This window comes from Ornithodoros turicata, chromosome 1, assembly GCF_037126465.1.
Source record: "Ornithodoros turicata isolate Travis chromosome 1, ASM3712646v1, whole genome shotgun sequence".
NCBI classification, from domain to species: domain Eukaryota; kingdom Metazoa; phylum Arthropoda; class Arachnida; order Ixodida; family Argasidae; genus Ornithodoros; species Ornithodoros turicata.
The window spans coordinates 88577678-88591424 of NC_088201.1; the positions used below are offsets into that span (position 1 = coordinate 88577678).

General features: G+C 48.2%; 10 non-coding genes across 10 annotated transcripts; all 10 read right to left on the reverse strand.

Annotated features, from left to right (window-relative positions):
* Nucleotides 1–2293: 2293 nt before the first annotated feature.
* On the reverse strand, nucleotides 2294–2366 carry Trnar-acg (transfer RNA arginine (anticodon ACG)). Its single transcript has one exon. It is a non-coding gene; the product is annotated as a tRNA-Arg (tRNA).
* A 271-nt stretch (nucleotides 2367–2637) lies between these two features.
* On the reverse strand, nucleotides 2638–2710 carry Trnar-acg (transfer RNA arginine (anticodon ACG)). Its single transcript has one exon. It is a non-coding gene; the product is annotated as a tRNA-Arg (tRNA).
* A 2796-nt stretch (nucleotides 2711–5506) lies between these two features.
* Trnar-acg (transfer RNA arginine (anticodon ACG)) lies at nucleotides 5507–5579 on the reverse strand. The gene has a single exon. It is a non-coding gene; the product is annotated as a tRNA-Arg (tRNA).
* Nucleotides 5580–5849: 270 nt separating this feature from the next.
* Trnar-acg (transfer RNA arginine (anticodon ACG)) lies at nucleotides 5850–5922 on the reverse strand. The gene has a single exon. It is a non-coding gene; the product is annotated as a tRNA-Arg (tRNA).
* Nucleotides 5923–6192: 270 nt separating this feature from the next.
* Nucleotides 6193–6265, reverse strand: Trnar-acg (transfer RNA arginine (anticodon ACG)). Its single transcript has one exon. It is a non-coding gene; the product is annotated as a tRNA-Arg (tRNA).
* A 270-nt stretch (nucleotides 6266–6535) lies between these two features.
* Trnar-acg (transfer RNA arginine (anticodon ACG)) lies at nucleotides 6536–6608 on the reverse strand. The gene has a single exon. It is a non-coding gene; the product is annotated as a tRNA-Arg (tRNA).
* Nucleotides 6609–11980: 5372 nt separating this feature from the next.
* On the reverse strand, nucleotides 11981–12053 carry Trnar-acg (transfer RNA arginine (anticodon ACG)). Its single transcript has one exon. It is a non-coding gene; the product is annotated as a tRNA-Arg (tRNA).
* Nucleotides 12054–12323: 270 nt separating this feature from the next.
* On the reverse strand, nucleotides 12324–12396 carry Trnar-acg (transfer RNA arginine (anticodon ACG)). Its single transcript has one exon. It is a non-coding gene; the product is annotated as a tRNA-Arg (tRNA).
* Nucleotides 12397–12666: 270 nt separating this feature from the next.
* Nucleotides 12667–12739, reverse strand: Trnar-acg (transfer RNA arginine (anticodon ACG)). Its single transcript has one exon. It is a non-coding gene; the product is annotated as a tRNA-Arg (tRNA).
* A 270-nt stretch (nucleotides 12740–13009) lies between these two features.
* On the reverse strand, nucleotides 13010–13082 carry Trnar-acg (transfer RNA arginine (anticodon ACG)). The gene has a single exon. It is a non-coding gene; the product is annotated as a tRNA-Arg (tRNA).
* Nucleotides 13083–13747: the final 665 nt, after the last annotated feature.

Here is a 13747-nt window from a genome sequence, read left to right on the forward strand (position 1 = left end):
GGCATTGTAAGCGCTGTGTGTAGGCAATGTTTATAGCCTAATTTACAGCCGCTGGTAGATCCAATTGAGAGCCTCCGAGATACCGGCATCCGTACTATCCGGTCACACTTGTACGTCGGCATACAGTAAGTATGCACTAGTAAAACAATACGAAGAGCAACTAAAAATTCCATAATCAGTCAGTACAGGCGGTAGTGACTTGTGAAAACAATAATTGTAGCATGAATATATAAGAACGAAAAAAATAAAAATAAAGTACTCATGTTGCAATAGGAGACAAGCAAAAAGACGTGAATGTCTCGAATCGAAGTCCGACACTTTACCACTCGACAAACAACGCAGAGGGAGCGGGCCGCCTTAAACTTGCGAGGTCAACCATGCACAATGGGGATTATTTCGGGAGTCGGAGGCGAACGGCGTGATAAGGACGAGCGTGGCGCCATCTAGAATCGGGAAAATCGTGAATCGGAGTTGCTCCCCGACTGGTATGGCCTCTTAACCCCGTGTCCTGAGATCCGCAGTTAGAAGCGCTCTCCCGTATGCCACACGCTTCAACAGGAGACGTGAGTCGGGACGTGGATATCGTGTACACTACCGTTGTCATAAAGACTAAAACGAACAAATCACACGAGCCTGCCAGGATTCGAACCAGGAATCTTGTGATCCGTAGTCAGACGCGTTATCCGTCGCGCCGGGAACAGCCCCGGAATTCTTTTGTGGCGTTCAGTGGCAAACCCGTGGTCCTTGCTACCTTGGGGTCCCGTTAGACAAAAGTTGTAACACGACCTCCTTGTGGTTGGAGCGATTACAAAACATTAGGACACATGCTTCGACCTGGAAAAAACAAGATCTCTCAATGTTTCAACGAGCTTCTGTGTGCAATGTTTTTCTGGCCGCTAAGCTGATTTACCTCTTGCAAGTCCTGCAATGCTCCCGCAAAATTATACGTCGTTGTCATCGCATATTTGCCACCACAATATGGTGTTCAACGTTCGAAAGGATGCGAAGACAAAACCTGTTCAAGAAAGTCAAGGACGGCGGACTAGGCTTACAGCATCTCTACATCAAGCAACTCGTCATGAGACTGTTTTTTTATAGGCAGAGTTCACACCCGATTCTGGAAACCATCAAGCGGGCCCTTGCGTACAACTACATTCCCGATATATATGTTGGGTTTCACGAAGAAAGTCTACGCTTAAGCGGGTTCTACAAAGAGGTTGTCGAGAGCCTAAACTTCTTGAAGGCTAGATTCAGCTTAGAGTACCTCTTTTCTGTCGCCAAGAAAACGTTGGTAGCTCATCTTCTCGATGTACTCTTTCCTGTGCCCATCTACCGTCAAATCCCCTCCGGATGGCACGGCACGGATGTATTGTGCAGAGTCAGGAAGATGCCGGTCAAGCCCAACATGAAGTCATTTTTCTTTAAATTACACACGTCCACACTGCCCGTGAAAGCTTGGCTTCAACAGAAGGGATTCTATGTTCCGTGGTCCGTGAATTGCAGCTTTTGCAACACGCCCGAGACTGTCGATCACCTTTTTCTGGACTGCACAGAAGCTTTATTCTTTTGGGATGACTTACAGTTCAAAGTCCTTAAGCGCCGTCTTTCGCTTAATCCTCACACTATCCGCTTCCTCCCATTACGCCCCGGTGAAAATGTGAGATACAATATCGTTCTTCTTGTTGCCATGTACTGTTTGTGGAAGCTTCGTATGGCCGATAGGAACGAAGAGCCCTTGTGTCCTCCTATGAAATATTTCAAAGCCGAACTACTGCAGGTAAAGTTAGTTTGTACTCAGCTCTTAGAAGTGCCTGAGTGGTTAGATACAGTCTGCGAAAGGCTGAATGTTTTGTAGAAATTGTGTTATTAACGTGTCCGGTATAGAGGAGAAACATCGTATTCTCTCTCTGTGATTTTGTCGTATTGTGTATGGTATTGTGAGGTATTGAGTCGACGTGACTCAGAGTAGTAAGCTCTGAAAAATAAAGGTGGAAAAGAAAAAAAAAGTTGCGCCACAGGCCCGCTCGCTTCGCGTATCAGCCACTTCATTGTCCTAACATCACTGTGCATAGCTGAGGTGATTGCTTACATATTTCTTCAAAAAGGCTTTTCTCCAGGAGGACATAACCCGATTACGCAGCACAAAAATCTGCAGAGATTTTAACCCCGTGTCCTGAGATCCGCAGTTAGAAGCGCTCTCCCGTATGCCACAGGCTTCAACAGGAGACGTGAGTCGGGACGTGGATATCGTGTACACTACCGTTGTCATAAAGACTAAAACGAACAAATCACACGAGCCTGCCAGGATTCGAACCTGGAATCTTCTGATCCGTAGTCAGACGCGTTATCCGTTGCGCCACAGGCCCGCTCGTTTCGCGTATCAGCCACTTCATTGTCCTAACATCACTGTGCATAGCTGAGGTGATTACTTACATATTTCTTCAAAAAGGCTTTTCTCCAGGAGGACATAACCCGATTACGCAGCACAAAAATCTGCAGAGATTTTAACCCCGTGTCCTGAGATCCGCAGTTAGAAGCGCTCTCCCGTATGCCACAGGCTTCAACAGGAGACGTGAGTCGGGACGTGGATATCGTGTACACTACCGTTGTCATAAAGACTAAAACGAACAAATCACACGAGCCTGCCAGGATTCGAACCTGGAATCTTCTGATCCGTAGTCAGACGCGTTATCCGTTGCGCCACAGGCCCGCTCGTTTCGCGTATCAGCCACTTCATTGTCCTAACATCACTGTGCATAGCTGAGGTGATTCCTTACATATTTCTTCAAAAAGGCTTTTCTCCAGGAGGACATAACCCGATTACGCAGCACAAAAATCTGCAGAGATTTTAACCCCGTGTCCTGAGATCCGCAGTTAGAAGCGCTCTCCCGTATGCCACAGGCTTCAACAGGAGACGTGAGTCGGGACGTGGATATCGTGTACACTACCGTTGTCATAAAGACTAAAACGAACAAATCACACGAGCCTGCCAGGATTCGAACCTGGAATCTTCTGATCCGTAGTCAGATGCGTTATCCGTTGCGCCACTTGCCCGCTCGTTTCGCGTATCAGCCACTTCATTGTCCTAACATCACTGTGCATAGCTGAGGTGATTCCTTACATATTTCTTCAAAAAGGCTTTTCTCCAGGAGGACATAACCCGATTACGCAGCACAAAAATCTGCAGAGATTTTAACCCCGTGTCCTGAGATCCGCAGTTAGAAGCGCTCTCCCGTATGCCATACATCTCGACAGGAAACTTTTTTCTTTTCCACCTTTATTTTTCAGAGCTTACTACTCTGAGTCACGTACGACTGAATGACTCACAATACCAATGACAATACGACACAATCACAGAGAGAGAATACGGTGTTTCTCCTCTATACTGTACACGTCAATAACACAACTTCTACAAAACATACAGCCTTTCGCAGACTGTATCTAACCACTCAGGCACTTCTAAGAGCTGAGTACAAGCTAACTTTACCTGCAGTAGTACAACCGCTCTCCCGTATGCCACACACCTCGATAGGAAACGTGAATGCGGGACTTATATATCGTTTACATTACCTTTGTCATCAAGACCAAAATGAACAAATCACACGCGTCTGCCAGGATTCGAACCTGGAGTCTTCTCACCCGTAGTCAGACGCGTTACCCGTTGCGCCACAGGCCTTTTTTTCGTTTTGTTTTTTGTTTGTCTAAAACCACATTTATCACATCATACACCACTTGTGTATAATCCTATAAAATAGCCGGTTTTCCTTTCTTGGCTTTCAGCGTCCTTTCAAGATGCGTATGCAGTTTGATGTCGTCCTTCCTGTATATTACACCTTTTTTTTTCTCCTTGAGCAGTCTTTGTCTCCTCTCTTCTGGAGTTATAAGCGGCGCCGGTGAGTATCTGGTTTTCTTGAAGTTTGTGCCCGTGTCCTTCCACTTGAATTCTTTTCCTCCAGCGTCTGAGGCTCTTATGCTTACTTTGCTGTTCGTTGATGGCACCGATTCTGTCACACCCCCCATATCATGTCCTTCATCGATTTCTAAAACTTTGCCACTGTTTGGACTTGCGTCATGCTGCTCGGTGCTTGCACTTAATTCTGTGCTGGGCACCACGAAGTCTGTTTCGGAGCTCCTTGCTTCGGGAAGACTGTTTTCATGTTGCACAACCTTCGTGTCTTCTAGAGGATGACCTGCTGCTTCGAGAGTCGTTGCCTTCTGCCGAAGAAGCTTCTCATCTGTACCGGCGCCGCTCGTTGTGTCCTCATTGATCCTTCTTTCCGACAGGATGGCTGTTTCGACATCGACTTCTTGTGCTCGCGTCTGCTGCTCTGGCTCAGACTGGTGCTCTCTTTTCTCTTGCGACGTTGCCCCCGCTTGCGCATTTTCGTCCACGTCCATTAGTTCTGCTGCCGTCATATTTTTGGCAGGTGCCCTCGTCTTGGCAGCGTAGGTACTAATACAGTCATCTTCAACATGGCCGAAATTTCTGCATGTTTTGCACCAGGAGGCTTTACATATCTTCCTTAGGTGCCCCACCTTCTTGCACCTAAGACACAGCGGCGGTCTTCCCGGTATATCTATCAAGACCTGACCTCCCATTATCTTCATAACATGAGGAATGTCCTCCACGGACACCCCGTCACGCAGAATTATCCCAACTTTGCGCGTCGTCGTCTCAGCACCTGCGAAAGCTGTTGATCTCCATCGTTCTCGTTCTATTTTTTCCACCTTCCCGTATGCAGTAAGAGCATTGCTCACAGCGTTATCAGACACGTGCATAGGTAGCCAGTGCACCGACATGTAGATTTCTTTTTGATTGGGATCCAGGATGATACACTTTTTATTCTTCACACTGATCTCTTTCTTCGCTACTAGCTTTTCTTTCGACAGCCTTGAATGCAGTGTCAACGCCCACACGTGGTTATACAGATACGCCCCAAACTGGGCTACGTCTTCTTTCAAGATCACAGAAAAGACACCTTCGGCAAAGTCGTCCGCCCGGTATGGTCTCGCGGAAGGGTCCGCATGCAGAAATAAAGTATTCAACGACACATTACCTGTAGGCAGAGTCGGTAACACTAGTCTGTAATTGTCAGAGGATGCACTGTCTGGAACGTTGCTGATGGTGTCCCGGCTAGGGTTAGCCGTGTTGAACGCAGCTCCAACGGAGCCCATTTCCCTACATCCGACCGCAACCGCTGCCGGAAGTAGAAAAACCCGTTGCGCCACTGGCCCGCTCGCTTCGCGTATCAGCCACTTCATTGTCCTAACATCACTGTGCATAGCTGAGGTGATTCCTTACATATTTCTTCAAAAAGGCTTTTCTCCAGGAGGACATAACCTGATTACGCAGCACAAAAATCTGCAGAGATTTTAACCCCATGTCCTGAGATCCGCAGTTAGAAGCGCTCTGCGGTATGCCACAGGCTTCAACAGGAGACGTGAGTCGGGACGTGGATATCGTGTACACTACCGTTGTCATAAAGACTAAAACGAACAAATCACACGAGCCTGCCAGGATTCGAACCAGGAATCTTCTGATCCGTAGTCAGACGCGTTATCCGTTGCGCCACAGGCCCGCCCGCTTCGCGCATCAGCCACTTCATTGTCCTAACATCACTGTGCATAGCTGAGGTGATTCCTTACATATTTCTTCAAAAAGGCTTTTCTCCAGGAGGACATAACCCGATTACGGAGCACAAAATCTGCAGAGATTTTAACCCCGTGTCCTGAGATCCGCAGTTAGAAGCGCTCTCCCGTATGCCACAGGCTTCAACAGGAGACGTGAGTCGGGACGTGGATATCGTGTACACTACCGTTGTCATAAAGACTAAAACGAACAAATCACACGAGCCTGCCAGGATTCGAACCTGGAATCTTCTGATCCGTAGTCAGACGCGTTATCCGTTGCGCCACAGGCCCGCTCGCTTCGCGTATCAGCCACTTCATTGTCCTAACATCACTGTGCATAGCTGAGGTGATTCCTTACATATTTCTTCAAAAAGGCTTTTCTCCAGGAGGACATAGCCCGATTACGCAGCACAAAATCTGCAGAGATTTTAACCCCGTGTCCTGAGATCCGCAGTTAGAAGCGCTCTCCCGTATGCCACATGCTTCAACAGGAGACGTGAGTCGGGACGTGGATATCGTGTACACTACCGTTGTCATAAAGACTAAAACGAACAAATCACACGAGCCTGCCAGGATTCGAACCAGGAATCTTCTGATCCGTAGTCAGACGCGTTATCCGTTGCGCCACAGGCCCGCTCGTTTCGCGTATCAGCCACTTCATTGTCCTAACATCACTGTGCATAGCTGAGGTGATTCCTTACATATTTCTTCAAAAAGGCTTTTCTCCAGGAGGACATAACCCGATTACGGAGCACAAAATCTGCAGAGATTTTAACCCCGTGTCCTGAGATCCGCAGTTAGAAGCGCTCTCCCGTATGCCACAGGCTTCAACAGGAGACGTGAGTCGAGACGTGGATATCGTGTACACTACCGTTGTCATAAAGACTAAAACGAACAAATCACACGAGCCTGCCAGGATTCGAACCTGGAATCTTCTGATCCGTAGTCAGACGCGTTATCCGTTGCGCCACAGGCCCGCTCGCTTCGCGTATCAGCCACTTCATTGTCCTAACATCACTGTGCATAGCTGAGGTGATTCCTTACATATTTCTTCAAAAAGGCTTTTCTCCAGGAGGACATAGCCCGATTACGCAGCACAAAATCTGCAGAGATTTTAACCCCGTGTCCTGAGATCCGCAGTTAGAAGCGCTCTCCCGTATGCCACATGCTTCAACAGGAGACGTGAGTCGGGACGTGGATATCGTGTACACTACCGTTGTCATAAAGACTAAAACGAACAACTCACACGAGCCTGCCAGGATTCGAACCTGGAATCTTCTGATCCGTAGTCAGACGCGTTATCCGTTGCGCCTTTTTTTTTTCGCTCTTTTATTCGTTTTTAGTGCATTAAAATTACATTAGAACCACGGCACTCCTTGTGCCTGGTGGAGACGGCAATCTACACCGCAATGCGCATCCTTCCCCTTCCGTATACTTGTCTGCGAAGGTTTAGTTCTCCCGTTTTCAGTTGGTCGATGACTGGCTTCCAGGGCCCTTCCAGTTCTTCCCCCGTGAGTACGCTTCCGACCCAGTGGAGCTTCCGTTCGAACCAGACCAGAGGAGGCGTGAGCTTTTCTCGTCCTTCGACTTCGTCCATTCTGAAGCGCCATATGGAATGCAACCCGAGCACGATGAGCGATGACATTACGTCCCCATCGGGTCCGCTACCAAACTGCAAAAACTTCATACGGTTCCACCGCAGCTCCACATCTTGATTGATGAAGTCTTTGAAGGCTCCCCAGAACTGTATAGCCCTCTTGCATAGCAGAAACACATGTAACAGTGTTTCATTCTCTTCAGGGCAAACAGTACAGCTCAGAGCCCAAGGGACTACAAAACCTTTCCTTCTCAGCCACGTCTTCACGGGAAGCACCTCCCAATGGAAGCGGAAGAAGAAGTCCTTTGAGCCTGTCGGTATTTTGAATCTTCTTACTCTCTTCAAAACGTCTGCCGTACCTTGGGGAGGTGAGCATTGTCTATACAGGGGAGTCGGTAGGACAGCAGCAACTGTATCCCAATACAGCCTCTTCCGTCTTACGTTTTCAAGATACTCCCAGGAAAACAGTGTTTCAAAAAACGTTATTGCTTCCGCTATTTCCTTGTAGAAGGATAGAACCCTGGCACGCCGAGAAACATCTTGTACAGACACCGTCCACCGCCTGAGGTAGGCGTTACCGAGGACTTGCGTCGCTGCTCTTAGGAACGGGTCCTGTTGATCTCTGAAGTACAGGAACCTGTGGACCTTCAGTTTAATGGCAAGGTTCACCAAGCCGATTCCTCCTTTCCTTAGGCTGAAGAATAAGTTAGTCCTCCTCATGCACTCCATGGGTGATCCCCATATGAAGGTTGCACATTTCCTGTGAAACTTGTTGCAGACGCTTACGTTGACACTGATGCACTGCGCTACGTAGAGAAGGGCAGGGTATAGCACACAGTTGCATACGTAGGCTCTGTTGGAGACGGAAATATATCTGCCGTGCCATTGAACTAGGTTGCCGGCCACAGAGTTAAGTTTTTTTGTCCATATATCCTCCGCACAAACTTGCCCGTTAAGGTCAACTCCAAGATATTTCGTCATCGATGTCTTCCAAGAAATCTGCAGGAACTTCTGAGGAGTGCATTGCCAGCTTCCTAACCAGGATCCAGATGATTTCCGTAAATTCAACGCCGCCCCCGACACTTCCGTGTCGTCCTGAATTGTAGAAATTGCCTCACATACCCGACTTCTCGAAGAACATATTATTGCGACATCATCTGCGTATGCGAGCAACTTGACATGTTCTGCACCAATCTGGAGACCTTCGATGTGTTCATTTGTTAGTATCTTCCTACACAATGGCTCCAGGTACACAGCAAAAAGTATCGGGGACAGTGGGTACCCCTGCCTAACTGAGGAAGAAACGGGGATACTTTTTCCCACGTTGCCATTCACCACGAGCCGCGTCATCACGTTATTGTAGCAGGTTCGAATCCATGTTGATAGGAAGTCTCCTATTTTGCACCTATCTGACACAGCGAACAGAAAAGCATGGCATACTCTGTCAAACGCCTGGGACAGATCTGTTTGTAACACCGCCTAGGGTTTGGAGGTCAGTTAAGCCACTTCACAGACAGTTCTCATAATATGGAGGTTCCTGGAAATTGACCGTCCTCGTAATCCATATGGTTGGTGCCTACCAATAATTCCCCGGACGCCGTTTTCCACCCTTGCAGCTAAAACCTTGGCTATAATTTTGTAATCCGTGCATAGCAAACTAATGGGTCTGTAGTATGTGACAGATGGATGTTCACGGTTGTCTCTTTTCTTCGGTATTAGGACTGTGAGCGCCTGCCGCACTCTTGGTGGAAGCATTCCTCTCCTAGCAATGTCTTCGAAAACGGCCTTCAAGATTGTACAGAGTGGGTCACAAAAGGTTTTATAGAAGTATGCTCCAATACCGTCCACCCCCGGTGATTTGTTCCTTCCCATCTGTGTTATCGCTCTTCTAATTTCCTCTTCGGTAATCTCGTCGTTGATCATTTCCTGGCACTGTGGATCAACAGCCGGGAAATCGTCCAGCCAGGTGCCGTATTTCAATTGCTCGCTGGGCTTCTCTTTGAACAGGTTACGATAATGTTGACAAAAGGCTTCTTCAATATATTCCTCCTCACTGAGCAGATTATCCCCCACTTTAATCAGTTTGATTTTGTTGTGTTCTGCATGTTGCCGTTCTTTGAACTGGAAAACTTTGTACGGTGTCTCCTCTCTTGCGATTGTCTGCACCCGGCATCAGATCATAGCCCCGCGGTGTTTATCTTCATATAACTTGTGCAGTTCATCTTTTACTTTCCTGATATCATCCTTGAAGGTTCCTGGCTGCTGACATTCACATTCCACGAGCTTGGTAAGGGTTTCAGTCAGTTGTTTTATCAGCTGCCATTGTCCAAGCCTTCTGACTCGGGAATATTCCATAGCTGTCAGCTTGATTTTTTGTTTAAACTCTTCCCAGGATACGGCATCAATGTTGCCAGCCCTCAGGTACTCTTCAATCATCTTCTGAATTCTTTCCCTGCATGTGTCTTCGTCCAACATAGCTTCATTCATCTTCCACATGCTTCGTTTCCTGTTATCTCGCTTGCACGCCCGTGGCTTGTGCCAGACCGTGATGCACACCAGCGAATGATCCGAGAAAACCTGTGGCCTCACCTCGTAATTGCCTAGCATGGGGAGCAACGATCGAGACGCGTACACTCTGTCTAGTCTTGCGTGTGAGTTACCTTGAAAGTGCGTGAACGTGATGGATCCTCTTGGAAAAGCTTCCCAGACGTCGACGAGATCAGCTTCTTGCGTCAGTTTGACCAGTTCTCTCCTGCTGCTGTCCTTCCTTATCAGTCCGGTACTGCAGTCTTCTTTTCTTAAGACACAGTTGAAGTCTCCGCACAAGAGGACGTTCCAAGGGACACTAACGAAATGCTTGAGCGAAGAGAAGAAGTATTTCCTCTCCGGGGGGTCATTCGGAGCGTAAACACAGATCACGCGTAGCATCCCTCGCCCATGCACACAGTCCACCACACTTAACCGTCCGCTTTGATCTGGCACATTGTCCACCAACCGCCAATCCCGAGCTCTTTCTAACGAGGATAAGGCTTCCAGCACTGTTTCCGATTGCTGCGGACGGAAAACACCAGAAATTGGATTTTAAAAAATTAACCAGTTCCTTTTCGTCAACTGCAGTTGCAACTTTGGTTTCCTGAAGGCAGGCCACATCAACGTTTTCGGAAGATAACAAGTTCGCCACCCAATGCTTCCGTCTTCTCGAAAGGAGGCTGACGACGTTTAGTGTTGCAACTTTGATATGACGGTGTCTTGTCATCTTCTTAGTTCGTTAAAAAAAGCCCTCATGCACTTCTGATAAAAAAACCCCGGGTCATCCTCGATGACCCCGCTTCTTCTAGTGGCAACTGTGTCATAGAGTGAGGCCCCTGCCTCGATTTCTTGTTCAATGGAGTTTGCCACTTCCCGGATTGGTCCTGCCTGGCGTCTCCCACCTTCTCTTCAGTATCAGTCCCTTTCCTTTTTCCTAGCGGGTCCTCTTCTCGAGACCAGTCCATTCGCTGCTGCTCCTTTCCCTGTCGTTCCTTGTCCGTCTCCTGGGCCGTTTCCACAACTTCATTTTCAGACTCTCCGCTGTCGGAAGTGCCTGCCTTCTGCACTGGCTCTTCATTGTCTTGCATGGTAGCCTCTGTGTCCTGCACATCCATTACCATGTCTGCGTTTGGTTTTTCCACTGCACCCCTTGTCATTGCGGCATAGGTACGGACGCAGTCCTCAGCAATGTGCCCAAAACCTTTACATGTTCTACAGTATTCAGTTCTACATTGACTTCGTATGTGTCCGACCTGCTTGCACCGCAAGCATAAAGGTGCCTTCCCCGGTACAGACACGAGCACCGTCGCTCCCATAATTTTTAGTTGATAAGGGATGCTTTCCGTCGTGCAACCTTCCTTGAGATGCAAGAACACGGAACGTGTCGTCGTTTCTACTCCCTCGAGACCTGGCAGTTTCCATTTTTCTCTCACAACTTCTTTTGCTGTTCCGTACAGCGATAAAGCACACCGCACAACCTCGTCTGGAACATTTGTCGGCAGCCAGTGTAGCTTCAAGGATATCACATTGGAATTCGGGTCGACCACAATGCATCGTCTTCCTTTAACTGTCAACTCACCTGCTTTCCGCAGTTTTTCTTTCTCTTCGTCAGAATGCATTGTGATGATCCAAACATGATTGAATAGATATGATCCAAATCCTGCGATGTCCTTGTTGTTGACGACCCTTCGAAGCGGTTCCACGAAATCCTGCACCTTGTACGGTCGCGCCGACGGGTCGGCATGCAGGAACACCGTATTAGGAGAGATATCTCCTTTGGGTAACGTAGGCATGATGATTTTGTAAGTTCCTTGAGACGTATTCGCCTGTAGTGACGATGATTCAGCCCGGCTAGGCTTAGCCGTTGATGCTGCTCCGCTGGAGCTCATACTCCCACAACCGTACTCAACGAGCGCCGGAAGTAGAATGCGTTATCCGTTGCGCCACAGGCCCGCTCGCTTCGCGTATCAGCCACTTCATTGTCCTAACATCACTGTGCATAGCTGAGGTGATTCCTTACATATTTCTTCAAAAAGGCTTTTCTCCAGGAGGACATAACCCGATTACGCAGCACAAAATCTGCAGAGATTTTAACCCCGTGTCCTGAGATCCGCAGTTAGAAGCGCTCTCCCGTATGCCACAGGCTTCAACAGGAGACGTGAGTCGGGACGTGGATATCGTGTACACTACCGTTGTCATAAAGACTAAAACGAACAATTCACACGAGCCTGCCAGGATTCGAACCTGGAATCTTCTGATCCGTAGTCAGACGCGTTATCCGTTGCGCCACAGGCCCGCTCGCTTCGCGTATCAGCCACTTCATTGTCCTAACATCACTGTGCATAGCTGAGGTGATTCCTTACATATTTCTTCAAAAAGGCTTTTCTCCAGGAGGACATAACCCGATTACGCAGCACAAAATCTGCAGAGATTTTAACCCCGTGTCCTGAGATCCGCAGTTAGAAGCGCTCTCCCGTATGCCACAGGCTTCAACAGGAGACGTGAGTCGGGACGTGGATATCGTGTACACTACCGTTGTCATAAAGACTAAAACGAACAATTCACACGAGCCTGCCAGGATTCGAACCTGGAATCTTCTGATCCGTAGTCAGACGCGTTATCCGTTGCGCCACAGGCCCGCTCGCTTCGCGTATCAGCCACTTCATTGTCCTAACATCACTGTGCATAGCTGAGGTGATTCCTTACATATTTCTTCAAAAAGGCTTTTCTCCAGGAGGACATAACCCGATTACGCAGCACAAAATCTGCAGAGATTTTAACCCCGTGTCCTGAGATCCGCAGTTAGAAGCGCTCTCCCGTATGCCACAGGCTTCAACAGGAGACGTGAGTCGGGACGTGGATATCGTGTACACTACCGTTGTCATAAAGACTAAAACGAACAATTCACACGAGCCTGCCAGGATTCGAACCTGGAATCTTCTGATCCGTAGTCAGACGCGTTATCCGTTGCGCCACAGGCCCGCTCGCTTCGCGTATCAGCCACTTCATTGTCCTAACATCACTGTGCATAGCTGAGGTGATTCCTTACATATTTCTTCAAAAAGGCTTTTCTCCAGGAGCACATAGCCCGATTACGCAGTACAAAATCTGCAGAGATTTTAACCCCGTGTCCTGAGATCCGCAGTTAGAAGCGCTCTCCCGTATGCCACAGGCTTCAACAGGAGACGTGAGTCGGGACGTGGATATCGTGTACACTACCGTTGTCATAAAGACTAAAACGAACAAATCACACGAGCCTGCCAGGATTCGAACCTGGAATCTTCTGATCCGTAGTCAGACGCGTTATCCGTTGCGCCACAGGCCCTTTTTTTTTTTATTTTTTTTTTATTTTTTTTATTTAAAACCACATTTTACACACACTCTTTTTTCCGCTCCCTGGAGCGAGAAAGATGCGGGTGTGAGACCCCTTGTCTAAAAGCAAGCTTGTGTGCGACAGAAGTTGCTCGTAGAGCTCCTATACTGTGCGCTGCCTCGTTCCATGACTATTCAGTCATTTCTGGTTCCCCTGCAGTTCCTACCACCGCGGATATGGAGCTTTCCTCAACCTCTCCTTTACCTTCAGCCAAGGTCGTCCTGCGTCCAGATCTTTTGCTTCTATCACGCTGATTGTGGTGATTAGTGCACTTACGAACACATTCCATGGAGACCTGATGTCCGCCACACAATTATAGAATTCCATCCTATGTCTCCAAATCGCATATAGCCCGAGAAGCACAATAATGTCCATCGCCCCCTCGCATTTGTCACTGCTAACCCTGAGGAACCTGAGGTCATTCCATTCCAGTTGTGTGTCTGATCCGACGAAGGTTGTTAACGCCGCCCAGAACTGAATAGCTTTCCGGCATCCCATAAAGACGTGCGGAAGGGTTTCATCCTCTTGATAGCAGCTGTCACACCGGAGTGACCACGGGACGAAGAATCCTTTGCTTTTCCGCCACACTTTGAAGGGCAATGTTTCCGTATGAAATG